The 27,467-nt window shown below is 33.6% G+C and overlaps 1 protein-coding gene across 3 annotated transcripts in view; it reads right to left on the bottom strand.

The window, feature by feature from the left end:
* Pcdh9 (protocadherin 9) overlaps positions 1–27,467 on the bottom strand; it is an 841,483-nt gene that overhangs the window by 746,858 nt on the left and 67,158 nt on the right. The gene's annotated exons all lie outside the window — the stretch shown is intronic.

Here is a 27,467-nt window from a genome sequence, read left to right as displayed (position 1 = left end):
ATTTAAGTCATATCACTCAGTGGGATTACTATCACCCTTCTACTCTTCCCCTCTGGCATTTCACCCTTAGTTTGTATTGTTTGTTGTAAACTTTTGCTCCTATTAATGTGTAAACTGAGAAAGTAGAGTCTATTACTAGGGAAGCTTCTGGAGGTAAATGATCCTGTTACATCTGCTTCCATTGCTTGAATTCCCCTAAGGGATCTTGAGCTTCTGCAGTTATGTTACAATATGAGGTGCCTCCTGGGAGAGAAGGATGAAGCAGCCAGTCTAAAATCCTATTCAAAGAATTTTAGTAATACATGGGTTTAATGATTTACTGAAGCTACTTGCTCTCAAGAGGGGCCAGAGAAGGGACCATAAAGGTAAATTTGAACGTGGTCTATCTACCCTTGGGAGGATAGACCTATTTTCCTGCCTGGTGCTAATCACCTGTCCACCGAAATTTTTATTTATTTATTTACATGAGGCCACAAAAGTTAAAATTCTGAGAACACTGTTGTGATATTACTGTTAAAAATAGTTATAAGAGCTGAGCGTGGTGGTGCATGCCTGTAATCCCAGAGGCTGGGGAGGCTGAGGCAGGAGGATCATGAGTTCAAAGCCAGCTTCAGTAACTTAGTGAGGCCCTAAGTGACTCAGTGAGACCCTGTCTCAAAATATAAAATGGGCTGGAGATGTGGCTCCGTGGTTAACTGTCCCTGGGTTCAATCCCTGGTATGGGGCAATGGAATGTGAATGAAAGAAAACCTCCTTATGATAAGAGGAATCTGGCAAATGCTATAATTATGCTCATGGTAATTATGCGTATGTTAAAAGTGGAAGCAATTGTGAGTAGGTTTATGCATGTTAAAAGGTAACAGTACATGATTGAACTTATATGAAAGAAAAACATATGTGTTTGTGTTTCAAATCAATATTAAATCTGTACATTTTGAGTATAATACTTCTTCACATTTTTTTAACCTTGTGAACTTATTATACTATCAATATGAGTCACTGGTTTAAATAGTACGGTCTTGAACCTCAACACGACTGGTTACTAAATGCACAAATGTCTACTCCTCTCTAGAATTAAATATGTGTGCATGTGCATGTGTGTGTACATGTGTGTGTGTGTTCTCTTTAGCTAAAAGACCTAGGAAAGATATTTTTTTTCCTATCCTCTCAGATACTCCTACCACAAAATAAGCAGATAATAGCTAGGTATGATAATATCAAAAATAATCTATTCTGGGTTCAATCCACAGTTCATATTAAAGTCTTTCATAATAGTACCAGAAAAAATATAACAGACAAAAATAACTACATTCCTTATTATTAATTATTTTTAAAAATTTAAAAAGAAATGAGAGCTAGACTTGGGAAATATCACCTTGGAAATAAAATCTATCAAACATGATAGCAATGGACTTTTCTTTTATGAAGAATAATGGTTTAATGTTTAATTAATCTTCTCCATTTCTGCATTTATGGGAAGGCAGAGAAGAGTCTGCTTTATAATGTAGAAAATTAAATATTAAAACCTTGGTGCCTACCAGACTTACATTTTCTTATTATGAATGAGCATTTTTACTTTCTGCACACACAAAGACAGAAACAAGAGATAAATGTAGCCTTTGCTTTTCAATAAAGAATATTTTAATGTATATCTGAAACTATCTTGCTTCTAGAAACAAAACACTACAAAGATGACTGTTTAAAATCAAAACAAAAATGCAAAGCTATAAGTTGATTGTCATATAAAATATACATCCTGAATTCTAAATGTAGTAAAGTAGTTCTTTAGTCTTTTTTCATATATGAATATCTAAAATGATTAGATATAATACTCCAAAATGGTATATTGCTTAAAATATATAATAATAGTTTTCATATTCTATGATGCATTTTCAGTGAGGAGACTTAAGTAAGATATTAATTAAAAATAATAAAGTGGTACTAGATGAAACTATGTAATGAACAAACAAGAGAAAAGAAAAATCAGGTGTTTAAATATTTGATTCAAATGGATGACTATATATTTATAGTGTGAGCAAGATATGTACTTTCTAATGGAGTACAAAATTCAGACTTACATTTTTAAACCATAATTGGACCATTGGTGTCCAATATGTTATTATTGACCACAAATCAGGGATTGTAAAAGGAGTGAAGATGTGGCTGTGGTCCTGTGTCTCGTCAGTTTTGAGATGGATGTGAAATGAAGTTATTTCCACTAATTATGGGAGACAGTTTACTTCACTATGACTATTTCATTGCTTCAGAGGAAAAAAAAATTCTATGAAAGGAAAATAAGGCATTCTTTACAATTACATTTCCTAATCTTATGTAATTTCAAATAGCAAATTCTTCCAATTGTTTTATATGCATTTCTAAACATTTGACATATTGATTTCTAAACCTATAAATTTGTTGTTTCTAGGAGAAAAGCAGATAGAAAATTCATGTTCAAAAAATTCTGGCAACATTATTTTTCAATATCACTGACTAGAAAGCATTAATAAAAAACGGGAAAATGTACCAAAAAAAATGGAATAGTTCAGAAAAGTTGGGCCAATAAATAAAATTCAAAGAAATTAAGTATGTGTTTTCATCTTATTGTCATTACAAATTTCAGGTTCTACCCAAAAGGCTAGCTACTTTCACTTGCAAATTGGAATACAGTTTAGGATTTTGTTGGAAACAAGTGCCTCTGAGACAGGGATTATAGATATAATAAATGCATGATTCCAGTTCCATAGTATTGTCATAACTTTCATAACTGCTTCATTGTTCTGATGACAGACCAATGTTCAGTACACTTTAGCACCTGCAGAATCATCTATCAGCAGATTTGGCCACCTGATTTTCAGACCAGGACCATCAAATGCCTACCTGGAACTTCTGATATGAGGAACCAGGTGTTCTCTTTTCACCAGGATTATAAAACTCAAATGTCTAATCTAGTTTAAATGTCTATCAAGTTGCTTTATATAGATATAGATATATAGCTTTAGGTAGCCATGATGGAAATTTCTACTGGTAAGTTTTAGAAGAGTATGGGGAAACAAAGAGTTTGAAAACTTAAGTTGACTTTCTTATCTATGGAAACAATGAAAAAAATGATATTGCATTACTTTCAAGGTCAGTTCAAAGATATTTCATTTTCACTATGTTTAAAACAATGACTTAAATTAAGATGTAGAAAATGTGTGTCTAATAGAAGGCATCATGTATATAACAGTTGCAGATAACAGCAAAAATTCAAAGTAATTTTAACAGACTGTAATAGTGGATTAAAATCAACCAGATGAAGTTAATAGCAATTGATGCCAAGTACAGAACATAGCATTAGAAAAATTAAGTTAACTTTAAATATATGACCAAGTATAGATAAAAAATATTTGAAGACCTTGATGTATTATGAAGTCCATGAAATTCAAGAATTCAGTCAATACAAAGTGTTATGTTAGACAGAGGGAAAATGCTCCTGAGCTTTTCTTCTATTTAAAAGTCTAAGCATCCCTTGCTTTTCTAGTCCAATTATATCCAGGAAGTGTATTCTGACTACTTTATATGTTTTCTGAATTTCTGCCATACTCATTTTGTGTACTGGAGTTTAAAATGACATCTTGTAAGATATTTCAGTGATGCACCTCAAAAGAAAAATTCACAGATTGTGTATCCAAATCACGAGAAACAAAACTTCGAAAGTATTCTGCTATATAGCCACTCTATCTATGGGTTTCCCTGTGCCCATACAAAATCTGCATATCAGATTTTAAAAGCAATGCAGGATTTCCAAAATTAAAGTATAAAATACACATGGAATGTGACATCTGTATCTATCTACAATGAAAGAAGGGCACAATCAGCAGCTTCAAAATTTTGGTAGAAATTGGAGAAATGTTGTTGAATGCACTTTACTTTCAGAGGATACAAGTAGGTACAACACATAAAATAAAAGTAGATTTTAGCTTTATCACTGAAGTCCCATAATAAATAGGCTTTCTTAAAACTATGGGTTTCATATATGCATATGTCTATGTATAGAGGCTGAATAAGGCCACAAGTAATCTTGAGCTGGAATTTGTACATTACATGAAAAGATTCACTACATGAATATAAGCCACCTTCACCACTATAATTCTGTAAACTCAAATCTAAATTCTCTGTCATAACATTAGAGAAAAAGACAACCCCTTTTCATTAGTTTAGTACTCTACAGAACCCTAGTCTGTATCAAAGAGAGATAAAAGATTTGCCTAAGAGGAGAATTGGAACAAACCCAGGATCCCTGCCAGGCAGCTTGTGTTTTATCTAAATGACTGCATTGCCGCTTCTTGTGTTGCTCATCTAGAAATGAAAGGTTATAAAAAGACATTGCTAAGAAAATATCTTAATAGTCAAGGTTTGACTTTTCAAGCAATAAATTAATCAAAAGCAATGCTTGAAAGGGTGACTGTTTCATGTCCTAATTTAGTTTAGGAATATGTGAAAGTTTCATGTATTCTTTTAAAAAGCCCACAGTGAGGGTGGAATGGAAAAGACTTCTACCTACAGATTGCTGTGAATGTTCATAGTCAGACAGGTTTCATCAAAGATAGAACTGAAAATGTATGAAAGCTAGTCTTTAAGACTCACACTTGAAACTTTGCATCAGTAGCATTTTGAAATTTTTAACTCCCATTTTCAATATAGCAAAGATCAGCATTCAAAAGAATTTAAAATTCAAAACACTCCCTGAGGTTCTTAGATATAGGTCATTTCATTTAGATAAAAACACAAACTTGCAATAAATGATATAAATCACCCTTTCTCACAGAATTAGCTGTTTTAATAATCCAGAATAAGCCATTTCTTTCTGGAACTCTGATTCACCCTGATTCATGTACATGGTCACTCCAAGGGGATTTGGAATCACTAGTCCTGCTCTGAAAAGTCGTGTCACTGAAATTTCATTCTCATAGATGATTCTCTCTTGCTGCATTTTCCTCTAAATGGATGCATTCTTCATTTAAAGTAGTTTATTTTTTTTTTCTTTCTTTAATCCAAAAGTGCATTAGTAAGGGATAAAAGGCTTAATTGTGGGGTGACATTAGAAAACACTACCAAGAGCAGCAAGAACAAACTTAACAGCATGCCTAGGAGTAACCAAGCCAGCTAAAAATACACTGAGGAGTTTTAAAAACAATGCAAAAGTGTTATCTGGCACAAGTAAGGTGGCAGTTAAAACTCCTTGAACTCTTTCGAACAAGTGACTATGGAAAGGTTAAAAAACATGTTGTGTTGGCTGATTTTGCTACCATAGAAACTGGAAAGATGCTCCAGTTAACAGGTAGCAATCAATGAAATGTGGGGAAAGAAAATTTCCCAGTCTTATATACAAATATTCATGGGTTCACACAAATTATTTCTGAATACGGAATATTACCATGAACTAGTTTTGCTAATAATAATGCATTTCATTGATTCTACTTTGCCATCAATTATACATTGTACAGAGATGCCATTTCATTCACCCTGAAAATTTTTAGATAATTAATTTTAAGATGTCATTGATTCCAAGATACAGCACAAATTCAGAAATATCAAAAAAATCTGCTGTAAGTTGTTAAAATACTTTAACAATTTTCTTTTTTGTTGTTGTTCTTATATTGTTTGATGATTAATAGTGCCTTGACTTAGGGGATGGTGGAAACACTTGGGAGATGTCAGAGTTAGCTCAAACTGTGTTTGCCTTCAGAACGTGGCTTGTAAAAACATAATCTAAAAACCAGATGCATTTATTTGCCCAGTTTATATGATCCACATCGCCTTTCGTTTTCTTTCCATAGATCTCATTTATAATGAGAATTTTCTTTTTTGATGTTTCTCACATTTATTCCCATAAAATTTATGACTTTCTAAAATTATGAGGTAGAACATCTAGTCAAAGTTAGTACTTTACTAGACAAGGCAATTTCATAATAAGAAAACCAGTGGAGCCAAGTGAGGTAGCACACACCTGTAATCCCTGCAACCTGGAAGCTGAGTTAGGAGGAACCTAAATTCAAGGTCAGCCTTGCCTGGGCAATTTAATGAGATCCTTCCTCAAAACAAAATAAACAGGGTTGAGAATGTGCCTAGCACGTGGAAGGCCCTGAGTTTGATCCCCAGTTCTGTAATACATAACATATATAAAATAAAACCAGTAGGTGATATTTATGAGATCCCAATAATTAATGATTTATAAACAACTTTGGTCTGAGGGAAGAATGTACAATGGGAATGCGCAAGGATAATTTTAAAATGCAAGCATAACATTTATCAGGTGTCAGTTAAAAACAAAAAGACGTGGAAAAAAAATATAAATGTGAGAAATTCCAGTAGATTTCCAAAGTAGACAGAGGTACCATCCTGTTTTCCTGTCAGACTTTTTTCAGATTAAAAGATTTTTTACAGATAGTGGTAGAAGTAGAAACCTGATATTTGGTTATAAGGACTCAGTGTTACCTTTATTTACAACAACTTTTCTAGCTCTTGGAAACAGGAAGGGCCTCTCTGATATGTCCATCAGAGTGCTTGGAGCTTTCTCAACTACTTTAACTGCATCTCCACTATCCTGATTTTCTCAAATTTTTAATCATAAACACTCTGGTGGCAATGAATTGGCTCTTCACCACAGGAACTGTCCTCTTCGTGTTGCCTGTATTCCAGATGGAATCCCCTTTTAGACCTATGATCAATCCCTTGAGTTGTTGCATCTTATAACACTAAAGGAAAAATTTTTGAAGATGGACTGAACTTGTACTTTAAGAATTCAATACCCCATTTAATTGTATGCTCTGTATACTAAATGATATATTTAATTGTACTAAAAGCAAAGGCTACCTAAGTGATCTATATAAATACTGTAGCTTCAGATGGGCAACATTGTCTAATGGCTTGAAATACAGACTGAAACTGCAGTTGGAGTCAAATATTTAGACCAGCGATAAGGATGTAGCTCACTGGTAGAATACCTGCTTGGTATGCACGAGGCCCCAGGTCTGAGCTCCAACACTGAAAATAAAAATAGGACCTTAATTTTATAGTTCACAAATGTTATGTAATAATAACAGAGAATGTTAAAATATTTGTGGTTCCATTTTCTCAGTTCCCTAATTATACATGTTTATATACAGAAGTTTCTCTAAAATGACATGAAAATTAGTTTTACTTACATATATTTCAATGTTACTGTATACCAATTTGAGCAGCTAGAACTTCTCATTTAACCACTTTATTTAGTAATTTTTTTATCATTGTTTACGAAGAGTCAGGAATTGATAAACATAAAGTAAGTCATATTCAAGTAGTCATGTGGGGAAGACAACTGCTTGGTAATCCATTTAAATAAAATGTTGTCTACTGAAATTCAAACCATAAAATCAGTGAAAGCATCAGAGTATCTATCACCATTTCCTCAACCTACTTTGTCAAGTGTAATTTTATAGGTCAAAACTTTGGTGTGATCTTCTTGCCTCTATCATGAGGATGAAAATATACTGGGAATTATCTTTGGTGATAAAGAACAGTTACCAAAATAGAGATGACTCAACTTTTGTGCAGTGAAGCTATGCTGTAATGGAAATTGGCTTTCAGCTGCTGTGACATGTAATTTTATAATACATTTTAGAACATTTAACCTATCCACATTTTTTTTTTCATCTCTGCGTGCTACTGTGAGAGGTAGTGCTATTGTTCCAGAGTCTGCTAAAGCTACTTATGTGCTATTTATATACAGGAATGAAAGGGAATTCTTTCTTCACTGGTGGTCTCTTCCAGCTACTAAAAAAGCTGCTTGGCCTAAAAATGTCATCAACCACAGGGATTATTTGATTTGCTTTGTCCATAATCGATTACTTGGCTTTTACTTAAAAGCACAACTCAAAAAATGTCCAAAAATGAGAGAAAATATGTTCAGTTCCATGTCAAAAATTTCTAAAAACTTTTGAAGCTGAAAGGAATGCCCATAAACAATCTGATTCCAGTCTTATTTTCAGTAGTCATGCATAAATCATGTAGTAAAGTAAAAGAAAATGTTCTATGACAGAGAGAGACATATTTCTTACCTAAACTGGTATTTATAAGAATTTTTAGCAGACTGGGAAGAAGTCCATTTTAGCTAAATGGAAAATGTATGAACTTCTTTTCCATAAGAAGGACTTTAAATCCTATTTTTACAATTTATTTGAAAGATTATTAGCAAGTTTGCAGCATGTTGATCCTCAGTGTCCTCCTCTATAACAAGGTAAAGATCATACCTGCTTAGTCAATTGAGTTGTGAGGACCAACTAAGTTGAACTATTTGGACTGTATACGTATTATCTTGCATGACATAAATACTCGATGCATGTATCATCCATTACACATGTGTGTGTTATGTAAGTTTCATATAATGTTTAAAACATTGTTTTAATGGTCTGTTTTTCCTCATGCTTTCTTTATAGTCTGTGTTACATGGTGATCTAAATTTACTACAAAACTTATTTCTAATATGTTAAAATGTCATTGAAAATGGCCCCCACAAATCAGAGTAAATACTTTGATCAGGCCACACAAAAATCCTCCTTCAAAACAAAGTTAAACAGTTAGGTTTTAAAGTAAAATAATATAATGCAACATCAACAGTATGTATGTCTATGTAATTGAGGAAATGGATCTCCCAGTCAGAACGCGAACATTAGGATGATACCTCTACCAGGAAGAAAACACCATTCCGTGCAATTCTCAAGGGCAAAACTCTAGTCAATGCTATCACATGTGCATCTTCTTCTGCCCTGACATATGCCATGTCCTATTTTGCATAAGCCATGGTGGATTCTGTCAAATCACCCAAGTAATAACATAACCATCTGAAACAGTAATGAAAGACTTTCTTCTGACATTGGCTGTCACACTATGTGTGAATCAAATTTGCTTCATTAAAATAATTTAGTTTTTGTTCTGACTGCTCAACATTGCCTTTGGAATCTGTGAGCAGCCTTATTGAATCTTCACCGCTATTAACAAGTCTTAATCGCTCAGAAATTCAGCACAGTTGGATATTGCAATCAGAGCAAATTCCCCATTCGATTCCAGCACAGAAGTTACCAGTGAAACTAAGAGAGAGATAATACAAAATTCTCTGACTTCATCTCCTTTCCTCCCAGTTCTCTGTGAATACAACAAAACCTCATAGGGACTTATTTGAAAGCTGTATTTCCTTGAATTTTCAGTGGCTATTAATAAGCACTATTTAGGAAGAATTTGAACTGATTCCAAAGATATAGCCATTACTTTAACATTAGATGTGTCCCGAAAATTAGCAGTTTTGCTTTTCAAAGTATATGACTTGTACATCTGGTTACCAAATCCAGTTGAGAGGCAATCGTGGTAATAGGTTCAGGTTGCACCAAAGCATGACATCTGCTCTGCAGTGCCCAATCTGACTCTGCATATGAACCCTTGAAATAAGGCAATTAGCCTCCATTAACTCCAAAGTAGTTCCCATCAGCTTATATTTGGTCACAAATGATAAGCCGTTTATAATTAAGCCAATCGAATTATTTTAAGTAGTCTTTCTTTGATTTTTGGAATTATTTTTGTGACAGGATTGAATGTTTTCTTTATCTGAAATACACCCTTCATAAGGTAACTCCATTAGTTGCCATTCATCCTCCTACTGGAAAATGTGATTTTCTAATCACTCCCGATGGTCTTATATTTTAGAACAACCTTTTTCTTGGGGTTTAAGGAAGGGTTAAATCATAAAAGAACTTGCTTTTTAGCTTCGATGGATACTGATTTATGGCAAGACCACATTTAGTCAATTATTGTCTAAAAGACTAAATGTACCTCCTGGGGTTCAGAATTTAGTCATATGAAGTGTCTGGCTACTTTGCCAGAACTGACCATTAATTATGATGACCACAGGTAGCAATCCAGGTACATCTTGGCTTTTTCTGGAAAACATACAGCATGAATACTATTAAAGCAAAGGTAAAAAGGAAATCTATAGGTGGAAGTATAAGGAGGAAAATATGTATTATAAATTCAAAAGGCCAGTTAAAATAAATAATTCAAACTGGTTGATTTAGAAATCAAAAAGCTCCAAAAAATTATAAAGACAAGCACATACATCTCAATTTTAGTTGCTTCAAACTAAAACACCCAGTCTTCTCTCTTGGAGGTATGCAGGAGGTCAAGTGTTATCAAACATGAGGAATTTTATAGTTACTTTCAGTGCCTTTAAAAACAATAATAATTCTTTATTTCTACCACAAAGATTATAATTTAATTAATTTATGTGACACCTGAAACTAATGTTTCTTAAAAGTCCCTGGGAAATTCCAATGTGCCTTTTTCATGGATCTCTTTATTTCATGATCTTTTTATCCTAAGAAGAGAGACTCTTTGGTACTCTAGGTAGGATAAACATCATTGTTCTTATTTTGAGAAAGTGATACTCTAGATATTGTGGATCATATGTAGAACATTTCTCTTTGGCTACTACACAGTGTAAATTCAAGTAAAAAGTAAAGATTCTATGATGCACCAGGACATACAATAATTTCTGGGTCACTTTTATTATCCTGGCTTTTCTTTCATTTGCATTTTCCTTATTTGTTTCTAACATTTATTTTCTTTTTTCTGTATTGTGGGTTAAGGGAAGCTAACTTTGTGGAACAACTTGGAATGACAAAAATAGGTAGAGATGAAAGAGAAAGAAAGAAAAAAAAAGTATGTGGTTGATTACAGTTAGGGTCCTAAAACCTCTAACAACTTTAGAAAAGCTTCATTTATTTTGTTTAGTTAAAATGGACAAAGGTTAGAAAAACATAGGTGCAACAGGAATGGTTGACTGGATGTTGAGTGGGACAAGGAGAAACAAGTGTGGAAATGCAGACACAAATGAGAAGGTGGGTAGTGAGAAGGAGCAAGGCAGGGAATGTGCTCTACATATCTGCATAGGATTGCATAGGGTAACAGGATCTGGAGTCTCAACTGATAGATCAGTTTCTGGCATCATATGTAATTCATTCTACATCATCAGTAATTCTTTATTTATAAAGTATGAGTACTTACAGTGACTACAAGATTTGTATTAGCACCATTTCTAAGTATAGCACTTAAAATGGTATATAAAATAACTTTATACAATCACCTAAATATACTCTGGGTTAGAAAACATTGTGATGGTATTGGTGACTGCTACTGTACATTACCATTAATGTGAGGAAAAGTTTTCCTGAGGTACAAGCCTGGGAAGATAGGTACATGTAAATATCAGGAGATGCTCATTTGGATCCAGAATGTGGACCATAAATCCCCCATTATCTTACTCTTTTAGAATTGTAAATCTTATGGGCTGGGGATGTGGCTCAAGCGGTAGCGCAATCGCCTGGCATGCGTGTGGCCCAAGTTCGATCCTCAGCGCCACATACAAACAAAAATGTTGTGTCTGCCAAAAAATAAATATTAAAAAAAAATCCCCTCTCTCTCCCTCTCTCTCTCTCTCTCTCTCTCTCTCTCTCTCTCTCTCTCTCAAAAAAAGAATTGTAAATCTTAAGAGAATCAAGCAATATTAAAATATTGTATGGGCTAGTAAGTTGATAAGTTTTATTAAACCTTCACTCAATTACATTTATCACCCTTACTTGCCTCATTGAAGATACTGCATTGATTCAAAATAGAAATAAGATTGTTCTACATCAAAGACCTAGGACAAAGGGCTCAAACTGATTCTAGGTAAAAATTTGGTATTTGACAACTAGAGCTTATAATTCATCTTGATTTTGGGGCTACAAAAAGAACAGCAGTTTAAATGTCTCCATTCAAAGCTGATATTTGAATTTTAAGTGAAAATTAAAATGATAGCTTAGTTCATTGTTCTCCCCGAGGCAAGTGAAATTGTTTGGCAACATAGTACATGCTCAGAAAAATTTCATAGAATGAAGAAAGATTACCTTTGAGAGTATACAGAGGTATTAAACTGGGGTAAAAATAAAATAGTAAAAGAATAAATGGGTACAAATAGGAAGATTAGCATTGGTTTTGTTTGTGAAATAGAATCCTTGCAAGACTTTGAAATAAATTGATAAGTCCTAGGTAAGCAAAAGAAATGAGAAAATAGGCATTAAATAATTAGACTTACAGTCTTTAAAAATGTGCTAAATATGTCAAAATAAGTTTATTTCATCAAACTTCATCATATCATCAGCATTTTGGACAGCAATAGGCCTAGATAATAATCATTTTAATAACTCATTTTTATGTACATTTACTCTTTAAGCTTTACCATAAATATCCCAAACTGAACCTCACAACAATTCAATGTGGGAGATCATGGATTTAATAGTTAGAAACTTAAAGTTTAAAATGAAATAATCTTATAGTTGAGTTTGGTTTGTGCCAGATATTAGGGTTTGCACAGTGTTCCTTGTGTTAAACACTGGTGATACTGGTGACACTGACTTCATGATGAACATGAGAATAAGATGATTTAGAACAAAAAGTTTACAATTGGGTGTGGTGGCATATGCCTGAAATCCCACAAACTCCAGAGGCTGAGACAGGAGGATTGTGAGTTCAAACCCAGCTTTGGCAACTTGGAGGGGCCCAAAGCAACTCAATGAGACCTGTCTCTATTACAGGATGTGGATGTGGCTCACTGGTTAAGCACCCTTGGGTTCAATCCCTGGTAGTCACCTCCAAAAAAAAAAAAAGATTACTCATCTCTTTCCTTCTTTTATTTTATTCATAAACTGAATAGTACATTCAGTCATCACAATTACCTCAAACTTATCCATCTAGCAAGAAAACAGGTTTGTAGTATCTAATTTTTTAAAAATGCGGGTTTTTAAGAAGATATTCCTTCTGTGTTAGTCTTCTCTGTTACATTTATGTTTGTCTTAAGATAAGTCTCAAAAATCTAAAAGAAAAAGTGTGTTGGGAGGGGATATGCTCTGCTGGCCAGGTAGACAGCAGGCGAGTCTCCAGGTTATAAGGAAGGAGATGAAAGATATCTCACATAAATGTGGGCTCCTCAGTGAGAGAATGCAGCATCTGATATCCTATGCTGAATCCAATCTCATTTAAAGTTGTATTGGCTGTTACATGTATTAGGTAAAGTATGAAAGGGAATTTGAAAAAGGAATGCATCCTTGTTGGTGATCAGGTGAGTCATAAGCAATGTGCGCCTGCACATTTTGGGAGAATTAACACTACAGAGAACTCAATTCTTATTTCTTCCCATGAGAATCAGGTCTTAGACATCTCTGATGGACAATAGTAACCATCACAGAGGAACTCCCTTCAGACTAAAAAAGCCAAAAAGTATGTTTGGAAAGCTTTTTAAATGCAAAAATATACACAGAGGAAATGCAAATTGTACTCTTTAGAATAACAGTTCCCATTCCTAGTGTTGCTATACAATTTTCAAAACAGATTTTTAATTTTCTTTAATGATAGTGGGCTTACATCCCAAATAACAATTTAAGGAAGAAACTGTTTTAAAATGAAAGAAGAAGATGCTGCAACTTTGTAAAATTTCTGAATAACTGTATCCTAAGAACAATAATCTTGTTTCCCATCCTAATTAATAGTGTTCAGATAGAAAAGAAAAGACTGCCTGTATTCCCAGCGGCTCCAGAGCCTGAGACAGGAGTGTTGAGAGTTCAAAGCCAGCTTCAGCAACAGTGAGGTGCTTGCTAAGCAACTCAGTGAGACCCTGTCTCTAACTAAAATACAAAATAGGGCTGAGAAGGTGGCTCAGTTGTTAAATGCCCCTGAGTTCCTGAGTTCAATCCCTAGAAACCCCCCCCCCCAAAAAAAAGAAAAGAAACAAAGAAAGAGCTTGCTGCATATAATATCTTATTATTGTTGTGTTTTTACTAAACTATAGAAGACAAAGTCCAAATAAAGAACTAACTCTAAACCACATCAGTCAATTAATGAAATATTCATCTATTTTATAAAATATCCCTACTAGAAAGTATCTATAGTTCTGGGAACAAGAACATGTATTAAGTCTGTAAAACATTAGACACTTGCTATATACCATACTGACACTGAAAGAATAAAATGTCAAGGATCCTAAATCCCTGTATGAATGATTTTTTATCATTCACTGCTAAAGAATGCTAATAGCCAGAGGTTACCTTTGCATATCAGATCCAATGGTCCTTATGAGTCATCTCACTGACTTTTAAAAACTGTTGACAGAAGATGAGTATAGAGTGCATTAGGGAGAAAAACAGGCACACATAACAGACAAATATTCTGCAATTGACTATTAATTTACACATTAAAAAAAAGAAAACAGAAAAAAAGGATTAAATAGGAACTGCTATTTCAGTCATCACATTCTTTTGAATTAGAAACCTCTCATGTTTTTTAATGCTTTAAATCCCACCTGTTGATTTGGCCCTATAATTCCTACGATGATTTCCTATAGATGCTAAGCTACATAAATAGTTCTGGTTTATAAGTGCCTGTAAGGGTTCTATTAGGAGGTGTGGATGTGCACAGATTTTCACACTCCCTATCCTCATTGATGTTTGACATAAAAATACCAGAGAAATGAAGTCTCAAATCAAACATTCATTTTCACTGTAACTGGTTTTAAAGGGAAAATTTACTACATACTATAATTACAATACAAAGACAATACAGAAAAAATACCCATCTAAACATGTATTGCTTAATGACCCTGCAAAGCTATCTTTGAATAACTGTCTATTAGTATCAAGCACCAAAGAAGTAGGATTCTTCAAGAACTCATAACTTAGACTAAACAAAACATTTGTAAATGAAGTAACTGTTGATATGATTAGTTTTGTTCCAAGTGTTCTAAATTAATTATTTTACCTTGTTAGTTTTTTTTTCCTTTCTTATACCTAATAGGACTGTTGAAGGATTTTCTGTACCTCCTGTAGCACCACTGAAGTTCAAGAGTCTTAATTAAGATGAAGCATGATTTTTCAATAACAAGAAGAGACCATTCATGTCTAATAGAAAAACATATCTATCCTATTAAATCATTATCATTCAGACTATAGTTTGTGCCATAACTCTGCAGTATAAAATGGAAAATTCTATAAAGAACATCTCTTAAAGCTTCAGTCACACATTCAGAGGGACAACCTATAATTTTTAAAATCCTGTGATGAGTAACAGAAGGCTTTCATGGATAGACTAAAGAGGCATTAATGCAAACTAGTCCATCTTAAAGGCAAATTACTCCTGGCTGGTTACTGTACTATTTTTTATAGGCTATAAGATATACTAGTATAATGAATGAAAAGTCTTCCTAAAGTATTTAGAAAGTCACTTCAATGACATTCCTCAAACTTCAGAAGAGACGATTTATCTATCAATAAAATGACACCAAAATCATATTTTATAAGGATTTTATATTAACACTTGCTTTTGAAAGATGACATTATAGGATCTTAATATCTATAATCAGAAAGTCTTTTGCTCTTAACTTGCAAGGCAATAAGTTTAAGAATTAATTTTGTCTGCTATAAAGCTAGCTTGCCTTTAATCTTCAGATTTAATAGGTCTCTTTTTGCTGAATGTTTTAGGCAGGTAATTGAGGAAATAGTCCACGTTCCATTTCAGTCAACATAAAATGACATTGAAATGTCTTCAAATGTTTCCAGGAAATTCATACTAAACAGTTACATTTGTTACATTTGGTAGTGAATAGAGTAGAAATTTTTGTGTTCAGTAAATCCCTTGCTAAGAGTCTGGTTAATGAAGCTACATGCTAAGGTTAACTTATTTTATTAATTAAGATATTACAAAGCTAAACATGTAAAACACGTATGAAAATAATTTGTGGATAAATGATGATTTGTACAATGGAAAATTTCACACATGGCATCTATTCTTTCATCCAACTGCAATACCTTGGTATTGTTGTTAGGCTAATTTCCCCCAAAATAAACCAAACCAAACCAAACACAATGTCCTTGGTTTGTTCTGATGGACTTCTTGATTCAGACTTTCTGCCATTATTTGTGTCAATGGAGATCTTGAAAAATCATCTGCTCAGTGTATTAAGTAAAATGCACAAAAATATCTATGAAACCTAAGAACAGGCAAATGACCCTGTCCAAAATAGATCCTTCCAGGAATCTTTGAGACTGCTCACATTAAGGACTTATGAAGAGGTTCCAATTCTGAAATGCTTTCAATGCTTGTGGATAACTGGCAGTTTCTTTCCCTGTTATTAAAAGTGATCTGCCGGAACAGTCTACTTCAGTCAAAATAAACTTCCATTTAATAGCAGTTTTTTTTCCCCTAAACATTTTCATAAAGTAAATAGTGAAGCTGTTTTTGTTTGTTTGTTTGTTTGTTTTTCCCTCCTTCTCTCTTTTTTGGAAGTGAGATTCCAGTTTGCCAAGGCACTGTGATTCTGGCTCCTTTTAAAATGTAGTTATTCATTCATGGTTCTGAATTTTGTTATATCAGAGCCCAGGGGCAAGGGGAAGCATTTTTATACATACAAAGTAGATAAACAATGTAGGAAAGATGCTCTAATGGACCGTTTCTCTGCTCCCCTCCTTTAGCCTACAGCATTTTATCTATTCTGCAAGTATTATGGTTCATCTGAAAAGGTTTCTGAAACCATTGTTTTTAGGTGGAAATCTGTTTTATTCAATTTCTCCTTTTCAACAGCTGAAAATAGGGTGCTAGGAGACTTAAACGTTTCATTGGAACTTTATTTTCTAAATGAGATGTGAACATTTTTGAAAAAATACTTTATCTTTGCCCTTATCCATATGCGACGCATGTATTTTATTTACTTTTTTAATAGCAGAGGTGTGGGTGGAGTAGGAGAAAAAAAAAGAGAGAAAGTTCACATTACAAACCCAGAACTATGGATGCACTAGGTTAGCAAGGTCGCGCTGTTTGATTACATCCAGTCACACAGGCAAGGCAGGGTCTTTGTTCTCCTGTTCAGTCAGCCTGCTCTGTCCCTAGAGATAATCCATGCTTGCCTTACTTTAAAGTGACCTCTTTGGCTAATGTTCATAGCTGTGTTAATTGGCTTGAAGAAGTTGCCATATCCAGTTCTTATTATTTTTGTTTCAATCAAAAGGAATAATAATGAAAATGGAGTGATTTTGGTAAAAGCCCAGGAAGTCTGGAGATAGTCGCAAAGCCAAAATCATTTCTTTGTATTTCATGGACTTATTTACTTTGTCCACTCTCTTTTCATACCCTCATAAAGTGCAAGGACAATGCCTCTACAGATGAATTGCTGAGAAATAGCTGGGTTCTGGGTTTATTTTCTTTGCTATTGAGCCTGTGACATCAGTTCCTTCTTCCTCTCCTTCCACCTTGGACCCCAGTAAATGAGTGAGCATTACATGCAAGATAAAACCATCATACCTTTAAACAAATGTCCTTTTCAAAAGCATAATATAAAGCAGACTTAGAAAGTCTGCTGCTGTAATGATTTCATGTTTTGCTGATCCCAGTCTTTTTTTCTGAAAGGCTTTTTAGTGGTCCCCAGTGAGAAGTTGAGATCAGCATTTAAATGTGGGTCTATCTTTTTAACATACTTTAAGTCCTCAGAAGTCACTAAGTCTCAATAGCTTTGAGAATTTATAAGCATATCTTGTGTGGTAAAGATACCTTCTACTTCTTATTTTTTTTTCTGCAAAATTACATTAATTGGAATTTGTATTTTTCTTCCCCTTTGTGATTTGAAGGAATCATACTACCAAATAAGATTTGTTCAAGACCATTTCTTTGTGTGAAGCAGCTCTCCCCAGACAGTTAGGAACCAATTATAGGAATTCTTATATTCTTGGGATTTTTACAGATGATGTACACTCATTCCTTCTCCTAGGTAACAGAAGCGTGCACATGTGCAGGGAGACATAGGAAAGAAAAAGGAAACGAAAAGAGTAATTATGTTGTTTCCCGTTATATGCAATAACTAGCATTTGGTGAGAACACCCGTGCAAGTTTTAATTTTAAATGACAAGATTAAGGGAAAAGAAGCCAACATTCTTTTTAAAATTACCACTTTTCTGAATCAATCAACATATTCATTTAAATTTAAAACTTAGTATTTTTTAAACTCAGTTATGTTTTTCATCCATGTCCTTTTGAAGTTGTCTACATTCTTTACACATGTCATAAAAATATTTTTATTTTTTTCTTCAAAGTCTGATAAAAAGCTGATCAAGGCCTGGAGATTTTATGTTCTCCTAGGTTTAGGTCTACATACTACATTACAAATATACAGCCACTGAAAACTGTCCCTGGATGAATATAATAAATAGACAAGTTATTTTAATCTTTAAAAGAATGTATTATTGGTTTAGTGTGGTGGTCTATGCCTACAGTCCCAGCTTCTTGGAAGGCTAAAGCAAGAATACTGCGTGAGCCCAGGAGATCCAAGCCAACCTGGGAAACATAGCAACATCCTGTCTCAGGAAAATGAAAAAAAAAATAGTATTACATGAAGCTTTTAATTCCTATGATGTAAAATTATGGTGGGACCTTGTCAATTGTAGTTCAATGAAAGAACCTTTTATTAAGTATCTACCCATAGGCTGCAAATATGGTAAGGCAAGTAAGACATCTATGTGACAGAATTTCTGGATATTTTCTTCCTTGGATTTGTATTAAAACCTCTGCTCCCAAGCCCCTGCTCTAATATGCTATAAGGCAACTATAGTTTATAATTATGTGGGGGGAAAATGCAAGGCAGAAACCTGTCCTACAATTTTAGATTCTTGAAAACTCTCTCATCAGGATGAAGACAGCAAGACTAAGGTGGTAAGCATGGGTTCCTGCTGCGGACCTTCTGAGCCTGAAGCTTTCATCTGTCCCTCCTCATGTGACCCTACATATGACACTGCAAGTGCAACCCTCATTTTCTTTATGTATGATATGTTTGCAATAATAGTACCTACTTTACTGGTGCCATGAAAATTCAGTATCTTACTAGAAGTACAGTGCCCAGCAACTGTTAGAACTTGATAAATATTCATTATATTATGATTTTCATTGTATTTATAGAAAAGGAAAGAAAACACAGTAAAGCATCATTTTCATACAAAATAGAGTGATGTTTAAGGAAAAATAAAGCTATAAATGCTAATGGCCATAAACTTTTATGATTAGCTTTTACATTAAAAACTAATATAAATGCAGTATACATTAGGAAATGTAATATAACACAAAGGAAATGCAGTTTCATCTTCGATGTAGGAAAAAAAAAACAAAGTTTCTTCTTGCTATAAAAAAAATCAAAGATTATTAAGTTTAAGACCCGGAAATGCCAATAGTAATGAAAATGCATCTGTATAGGTTGAATTTTTAAAAGCTCCATTGTTGGCTGAGCAACTTTTACATAAATTAGTATATTTAATCCTTAACAACCTATATGGTACTTTTTAATCTTCATTTTATAGATGAAGTATCTAAGATTCAAGATAATATAACTTCTCAGTAGCAAAATCAGGTATTCACTTTTGAAACCAAAATCCTGAAAATAAATCTAATCCAGGTTATTCAGAGGCAAGAATATTGCAATCCATATTTTAATGATTAAACATAATCTGAGTTTTTGTTGTTATTGTTTGTTTGTTTTTATACTGGAGATGGAACCCAGGGGCACTTAACCACTGAGCCACTTCCCCAGCCCATTTTTGTATTTTATTTAGAGACAGGGTCTCACTGAGTTGGTTAGGGTCTCACTAAGTTTCTGAAGCTGGCTTTGAACTCACAATCCTCCTGCCTCAGCTTCCCCAACCTCTGGAATTACAGGTGTGCACCACCATCCTCAGCACATGAGTTTTAATCAACACAATAAATCTAAGGCATATCTTTCTATAGCAATTGAGAAAAGGTCAGTATTAATAGTAGTTATTGCATTTATTAAGCCATATTTTGACCATATTGTTGGGCAAAAGGATGCATAAAAACTTGAATGAATATTATTCACAAAATTAGTAATTACTATTCATATTCATTTCAGTGACCCCATGGCTTGCTTCCAAGAGTTCTCTTGGTTTTGTTGAGTTTATAATTAAAATTTTAACTAAAGTGATACAATAGATATCAGAAATGAGTGATCCTAAAAGAAGTGTTTAAAACGAATGCATATTTGTTTGTAATCTGCCAATAACACCACTGGATAACAGAGTAACTAATACTTGCCCCTTGTAACCACAGGCATTCCACGGTGTTCACTCACCTAATAGAACTCTAGGAAGACTGTGTCTATCCACTGCATTCCTACTTGCAAACAGAGTTCATAATTAATCCTCTTCAACCCAATTTACATGCTGCCACCAGATTAGCCTTATTTAACTAATTTTAATTGTGGGTCTCCTCTTCCTAAGACTTTCTCCAGTTGCTCTCCACTGTCCACTGACTAGATGAAATGTTGTCTATGTATTAATTCCATCTGAACCATATGTGACTCTCTCCTTATGTTACCTTTTCCTCTGCCTTTATTTATTTTAATCCAGAAAAAGTTCTGGTGAAAGGAACATACACACACATACCCTTTTTTAGGGTGATTCTATTCAAAATTAATCCTTTCCCATGAATACTATATCCTTGTTCTTGGTGTTTTTTAATAACATTTTTGGAATTTGCCTTTGCACTGTCTCCCTCCCTCCCTCATTCCCTCCTTCCCTCCCTCTCTCCCTTTCTTCTTTCTATTTTTACCAACCCTCCCCCTTTTTTTCTGCTAATAGATTCAAACTTCTGGTACAGACAGAATCTTTATCTTCCCAACTTTGTATTTCCCTCATCTCTCCCTCCTTAGGGACACTAATATATAACACAGAAAGGGACATGACCTTTCCTAACTTCTTTGCCATTTCTGTTAATGTGTTCCTGAGTGTGGGTTTATATATGTTTGGATGAAAAGGAGGCAGAACTATATTTCACTGGTAAACCGATAGCTGGAATTCTTTACTTTCTTTTGAAAAAATGTCCATAATTCTGGCTTAGGTAGGGAATCCAAGAGGAAGCCCTTTACTCTATAATCCTATAATATTATGGCTGGAAGTTCCCATTTGATCCAAGGACTTAATTTCATACATCAACTAACAGTGGGGGTTACTTCTCTTTTGCAAGCTGGTAAAGCTTTTGCTCAATCTGTAGAAGAAGAAGAAGAAGAAAAATTCATCCTTTCAATTGATCAAAACTGTGGTACATAATAATCAGAAAAAGAAAAAATATTGGGCCCAGGAACATTATACTCTTATGACCTTATAAAGGCCTCAGAAAATAACAACTGTGGCAGAGCTGCAGGGAATTCAATTGTGCCTGCTCAATTCTGGGCACATCATTTTTAAGTCATTAGAGCTCAGATGCTCTCCTGTTCCTGTATTATCATTTTTCTTAAGGACAGACAATTCTTTTATCAGAGGACTTTGATAATGAAAAGATTCTTAAGGATGTTTTCCATCTCTTAAAACACTCATCACATGTTACACAAGAGAAATTGGAATGAGATTTCACATTTCCCCAAATTGTATCTTTTTATAACTAAAAAAACATACAAGACCTTTTTGTGTTATATTTGTTCTAATAATTGTAAATTTTTATTAAACAAAAGCATAAGCTGCCTTTTATAAGTGAGAACATTCTATACCCCTAGAATAAACCTGTATGTTTTACTGTTGATAGGAAACAGAACTCTGGCAAGCAATGAACTAATGAATTAGAATTTGGCAGCACTCCATGCTGATACAATTTAGTTCAAATTTATGAAATCTGCTGCTTCCAGAAATCCACTTGTGCCTAAGGCCTCTCTGTACCTTGCAGAGTACAAAAAAAAAAAAAAAAGACATTACTAGACTTCTGATTTTACCTTATTCATGAAGAAAAAAATTATGAACAATATACTTTTCAGATTAAACCTATAAACACTTCTTCAACTTTCCCACTATAGTAAATCAGTTACAACCAGCATTTCCTTGGTAGATAACAAAATATTTCTAAATTTTTGATTAAACTGAATCCCCTTAGACATGGTAGACCTAAACATCTCAACAAAATGTCTGCAGCCACAAAATGACTAGTGTCCTTGTAAAGAAGCAGGAAAACCCATCTGCTCAAAGGCATGTGGTTTTGTCCTTATATTTCTAAAACAAAACATGTGTTCTCTCTCTCTCTCTCTCTCTCTCTCTCTCTCTCTCTATATATATATATATATATATATATATACACACACACACACATATATACATATATATGATACAAATATATACACCCACACACATTGTGTATACATATATATATATATATATATATATATATATATATATACATATATATTTAAACATTTAAAGTATTTTAAAATATATTTAAATATTTAAAGAAATTTCAAAAATCTTATATATAATTTAAAAAAAATATTATGTTGGTTCTTATAACATACTTAAAATTTTGTTTAAACATTTTCTATTTGTCAGATTATGAACCTCTCACCTATAAAAAAAACTGTCTCATTTTCATCTTTGCATCCTTTGAAATGCTTTACACATTAAGGGCATTCCATATGGGTTGATAGAAGTCATAAACTTAAGTAAGGTTTTGAAAAGTGTATACATTAAAAAATCCTCGGCTTACCCGGAGGTTTCTTCTATGATTCTTTTATCTGAAGTTGCTGGAGGTTTACCATTTGCAGAAATACTACATTTACAGTCTAATAGGCACTGATGAAAAATTTAGTTTACTCTGAAATAACTGAATTGCCAAAGGAAATCATTTTGTAAGAATGACAAAAGCAATACCAGTCTCATTTGGCCTTGTGACCTCAGAATTAAAAACACACACAATGAATACCCACATATACTGTGGCACCTTGCTCAAGGCATATATTGTTTTACACAACTAATTTAAAGAGAATTGGTGCATTGAATTGAAAGTAAATGTAAGGGAGAAAATAATAAAAATAAACAGAAATCTAAAATGGCAAGTAGTCTTTCTGATATAAGATGTAAAAAGTAAACATACAAGACAATCACCAGGTTAGAATAGGCAAGAAAAAGATTCTATCTTGTACTCATGGCTTATGCTATGCTGAGGAATTTCATCTTATAATCATTTATTTTTACCTAATTTTAATCACTTTCTTTTACTGCATATCTTTGTCAAAGGGGTTTTACTTTCTACCTAGATGATTTTCAATTTTGTATTTTGTCATCTCATCCCAGCTTATCAGATATTTCACAATTTCTTACCAACTTGCCTTTATAAACTCACATCAGTTATTTTTTAGAAGCGAACTGAAACTCTGTCTGGAACTGAATGTGATAGGCCAGCAAGCTCAAGTAATTCCAGTATCATTCTAAAATCTTGCAGGTCTTTCAGAGATAGTTCAATGCTTCAGGCTTTTCTAATATGTTAAAATTTGTCATGAGGCTTTTTGGTTTGGTGATTACTTGATATTACTGTAGCAGAGGCTATAGCATTCCAAAAGCATGAAAAGATTTCCAAATAAGAGAGGTGTAGGAAAAAAATCTATTTTTCATGTGGAAATTGAATCTCAATCTTAAGTACTAATTACCAAACTTGGGAAAAACAAGTATTTTTGTATTTTCTATAACAATGGAACACATGCTGATGTGTGATGTGTTCCATTAGATTACTTTTTTTTTTTTTTAAGTCATCCTCTCTTTAAGTCCCAGGGGCAGTCTCCTTATTCCCTCTGTATTTGCTGAGGAATTATTCACTGTTGACAGAAGCTATATGGCCTAAAGGAAATATCCAGAATACTAAGAACTGTAAAAAAAAAAAAAAAAAAAAAAGGACTAAAACATTTGATTCACTCTGAAATAACCAACAAAAGGAAGCTGTTTTGTGAGAATAATAATGCGAAAAAGCAACACAAATCTCCCTTGGCTTTTGCATAAGTGCTAAATGCTGTCTATACCTTAGAACCCAAAATAAATGCTAACACAATTGGCAAACCTATGCCTGCTTCAGCTTTTGGCTTGCTCTTCTTTCTGCCTGGAACATTCACCTTCCTGATTCTCACATGACTACCCAATTTCATCCTTCAGGTCTCAGATTAAATATTGTATCTTTAAGGATCTGGCCTATATAATACATCCCCCTTGCCTGCCACTCTCTAACACAGCTCCACAGACTATTTAGTATTATCTGTTAAATAATTACATTACAATGTTTTAATCTCTTTAATTCCTTTACTCTATAAAATAAGTTGCTTATCTCTCCTATCCTCCCCTACATCTCTGGTATATTGTTCAATGACCTACATGTATTTAATAAATATTAAAGATTAAATAAATGAACATATTTCTTCTTCAGTATTAATAGATGTCAACAGCATCATATCTCCTTTCTTCCCTTATTTTCTCCTTGCCCCAACACTTTGTAAGTATTTTACTTAAGTTACTTATTGCTCTCATGATTCATGTAATACACAGAACTAGAGATGGTGCTGAGTGGTAGAGCCCTTACTTAGCCTGTGTGAAGCCCTTGATTTAACCTCAGTGCCACACACACACACACACACACACACACACAACAAGGAGTAGGGAGAACTCCACTAAATGGAAAATTTCTTCAGAGCTAGGTTTTCTTTCATGCATTTTTGAAACATGGATGCCTTTATGATATATATATATATATATATATATATATATATATATATATATATATTATTCACATTTATTTATTTGCTTATTTAGATACTGAGACTTGAACCCAAGGATGCTTTACCATTGAACTACCTCACCAGACCTATTAAACTTTATTTTAAGATAGAGTCTAGCTAAATTGCTGAAACTGGCCTTAAACAAGCAATACTCCTGTCTCAGCCTCCGAAGTTGTTAGAATTAAATGGCATGCACCACTTTGTCCAGCTATTCAAATGAATTTAAATGAAGGGATATAGACTATATTGATAACAATTTATTTCCCTTTTACCCAGTAGCTTATGAGTGATTTTCTAAGACTCTTGAGATGGCATGCATCTGATCAAAGCACTAGCCTACACCTTGCTTGGGTCAACTACTAAATTTTAAACTCATATAAGATCATGAAAACATAAGTTGTAACTCCAAGTAATTTATTTTATTTACTAGAAAATGGAAAATAAACTTGTCATGCAACTTAATGTAAATTAATTAAATAGTAATGAATTTGAATTAATGAAATAGAAACAATATTATTAATGTGGTTGATTTTTAGCTAAAACATTTATTAAATACATTTCTGATGACTAGAAAGGTCTTTTACCAAAAGAAAACTTTAAATTTAACACATAAATAGATATGAATCTTAGGGAAGTTTGAAATTTTACTTTGAAATCTTAATGGGCATCATCATTTCTTCATTGCCAGCATAATTCTCTCAGTCTGGGCTCTGGCAGGAAAATAAGACAACTCTCACTGCAACCTGGGGGTTGACATTAATTAAAACCAGAAAATCATAAAGCATCTGTGGTGAGTTTAGATGCCAAATGAGATGGAGCGATTTTAAAAGTAAACTTCCTACAAAGGTAACTGAATGTCAGAATCTTAACATTTTTTTTTAAATACTGATAATTAAATATCATTCCTGAGTGCATCACATATATGCTCTTATGATTATAACTTCTATCATTATGCTGACTAATATTGCTGAAAGCTCAATTGCAAGAGTATAGATACTAGTGTTTATTTTAGGCCCAAAGAAAGTAAATATATATGCTGTTTCATTTTAGTCCATACATCCTAAGCTAATGAACAAAATGTCTAATTATCCTTGGCTTGAAGATTGGTATAACTCACAAACCAAAAGCAGGAAATCTAAGTGTTTCACCTTTAGTTTCTTTTTGTCCTAGTGGATAAAAGGCCCCAAGTATGGACACTAGAGTGGACTGAAAGTTTGAATGTTTGTGTTTCACAAAAATTCATTTGTTGAATCTTAAATCCCCACTGCAATGGTATTTGGAGATGAGATCTTTGGGAGACAATTAGGTCATGCGAGTGAGGACTTTGTAAATGGAAATAATGTCTTATAAGAACAAAAGAGAATAAATATTTTCCTCCCTCTCTTTCTCCCCTTTCTACTCCTTCTCTCTGTCACTGTCTTTCTCTCTTTTCTCTGCCAGTGAGGACATAACAGAGAAATGGTTCTCTATTAATTGGCAGAGGGCCCCCCAGGAGACACCTGATTTGCTGGCACCTATATCTTGGAATTCCCACGTTTTAGAACACTGAGAAATAAATTTCTGTTGTTTAAGCCACCCAGCTTCTGGTATTTTTGTACAGAGCCCAAACTGACCAGTACAACTCTGAAATAAATCATTATGTTGAAACTTTATGAAAAAAATAAATGGGACTTGCCTTCTATGGAGTTTTTTTTTAACTTTTTACTAAAACTATAATTTTATGAATACTAAATGGCTTAGCAAAGGATACAAAAACTACCACATTAAAATTATGCTAGTGTAGATTAGTGATATCAAACTCTAAATGAGGAAGAATATCATTCTATTCTTGAATAATAAGCCAGACACTAGACAAGGACACTATCTTGAGTCTTCAAAAGAACCAGGAAAAGGAGATGCATTAGCATTCCTATTTTATGATCAAAGAAAGTGAAGATTAGCAAAGACTAACAAGATTACTTCAGTACTACAAAACTGAAAATTATAGAAATAAAGGGAGAGATTTGACTGGGGGAATGTTAGAGAGGGGCGTTAGCCTAGCCTAGCTAACTGTGCTCATTTGTCTGGGATTGGGACCCTGAGACACAAGTCTCTGATAATCTAGGACAGTCCTGGGCAAACTGGGAGAATGGAGAACACAACAGAGATATAATAAACACTGCAAAGGAGTTCAGAATTTCTTTGAAGAAAAAAGATTCACTGTTGTATCTTTTAAATCAAGACTGACATGACTTGGAGCCATTGTGGTTTGTCACCTCTGGGACTCTATTGGCATGTGTAGACCATCACAACACTTTTTAAAATGTAATGAAATTTTCAAAAAGAATGTCATAGTTTGACTTAGGAAATAATGAGGGTCAGAGAAATCAGACTGGGTCCTGGAAATGGGAGAAAAATTTTAAAAAATATATTTTTTGAGATTGGCAATGCTTTTAAACATTTTTTAGAGTCTTTAAGAAAATTGGAAAAATAGAACTAAAGAGGCAGTTGGTGAGGTGCTTTCGTTTGTTTGGTTTTGGTTTTTGTCTAACAAATGGCAGGAGGATTGCAAGTTCAAAGTCAACAGCAGCAAATTGGCGAGAATCTAAGCAATTTAGCAAAACTCTGTCTCAAACTTAAAAATAAACAAATAAATAAACAAATAAATAAAAGTATTGGGGATGTAAATCAACAGTAAAACACCAACTGGCTTCTGTTCCCAGTACCAAAAGAAAAGAAAGAGGGGTTGGTGGGGAGAGAAAGAATTTATTTATTCAGTATTAACCGTGAGAAAAAAATTCAGAAGGGAAAATTATACTTGGTATTG

The sequence above is a fragment of the Callospermophilus lateralis genome, chromosome 12, assembly GCF_048772815.1.
Source record: "Callospermophilus lateralis isolate mCalLat2 chromosome 12, mCalLat2.hap1, whole genome shotgun sequence".
NCBI classification, from domain to species: Eukaryota; Metazoa; Chordata; class Mammalia; order Rodentia; family Sciuridae; genus Callospermophilus; species Callospermophilus lateralis.
Note: the sequence above shows the minus strand (reverse complement) of the source record. Positions and strands in the feature narration are given on the sequence as shown.